A 1,442-nucleotide genomic window follows, 5' to 3' on the forward strand; every position below is an offset into this window, starting at 1 on the left:
AATTCACTCCTGAGGATGACATTGTAACGTCGAAACATGTAGAGTCGTCAACTTTTTGAAGGCCATAGAAAGGCCTAAATAAAATGTTTTTAATTGTGTACCAGTTTAACGTTGAATATTATTTACAATTTTAACTTTATACATAAGTGCCAAAATACTATAATTGTTATTGTTTACTCTGTGTTGTTTATGTGGTCCACATCTACTTTACTTGAGACTGTTGTTCTTCACAGTCTTGTTTATGTGGTCCATGTCTACTTTCAGTTGAGACTATTGTTTTTCACTCTGCGTTGTTTATGTGGTCCATATCTACTTTCACTTGAGACTGTTGTTGTTCACTGTGTTGTTTATGTGGCCCATGTCTACTTTCAGTTGAGACTATTGTTTTTTCACTCTGTGTTGTTTATGTGATCACATCTACTTCACTTGAGACTGTTGTTGTTCACTCTGTGTTGTTTAGGGGGTCCATATCTACTTTCAGTTGAGACTATTGTTTTTCACTCTGTGTTGTTTATGCGATCACATCTACTTCACTTGAGACTGTTGTTGTTCACTCTGGGTTATTTATGTGGTCCATATCTACTTTCAGTTGAGACTATTGTTTTTCACTCTGTGTTGTTTATGCAATCACATCTACTTCACTTGAGACTGTTGTTGTTCACTCTGTGTTGTTTATGTGGTCCATGTCTACTTTCACTTGAGACTGTTGTTTTTCACTCTGTGTTGTTTATGCGACCACATCTACTTTACTTGAGACTGTTGTTGTTCCTATGTGGTCCATATCTACTTTCAATTGAGACTGTTGTTGTTTACCGTGTGCTTTTGACGTGATCCACATCCACTTCACTCGAATGTTGTTGACGTGACCACACCTACTTCAGTTAAGACTTATGTTTTTCAGGACCTCTTACTATGGAGAATACGAGGAGATACAGAGCACAGGCTACGTTTACTTAAAACTATTGATACATGGTATTGATGTCTGGCACAAGAATTACATTTATCGGGGAACTATAATAATAAAATCCCTGATTAGTTTAACCAACGCCAAAAAAATGACCCACTTTTAGTTCTTCATCGAGTGAGAATGTAGCACAACTTTTCTAATTCCGGTTCCTCCCGTACACAGTTCTATTTAGCCACGCCTTCCTTTACTTAAAGCAAATTTTGTACCGAGAGGTCATTCACCTTTGGGTTCAGTTTGTTTGAAAGTTCGCGCAAAGCTCACGAGGGCTATGTGCGCTAGCCGTCCATAATTTAGCAGTGATAGACTACAGGAAAGGCAGCTAGTCATCATCACTCCCCGCCAACGCTTGGGCTACTCTTTTACTAACGAATAGTGGGATTGAGCGTCTCATCATAACAACCCCACGGCTGAAAGGACGAGCATGTTTGGTGGGACGGGGATTCGAACCCGCGACCCGCAGATTCAGGGCTAAGCA

The sequence above is a fragment of the Limulus polyphemus genome, unplaced genomic scaffold, assembly GCF_000517525.1.
Source record: "Limulus polyphemus unplaced genomic scaffold, Limulus_polyphemus-2.1.2 Scaffold4975, whole genome shotgun sequence".
NCBI lineage: Eukaryota > Metazoa > Arthropoda > Merostomata > Xiphosura > Limulidae > Limulus > Limulus polyphemus.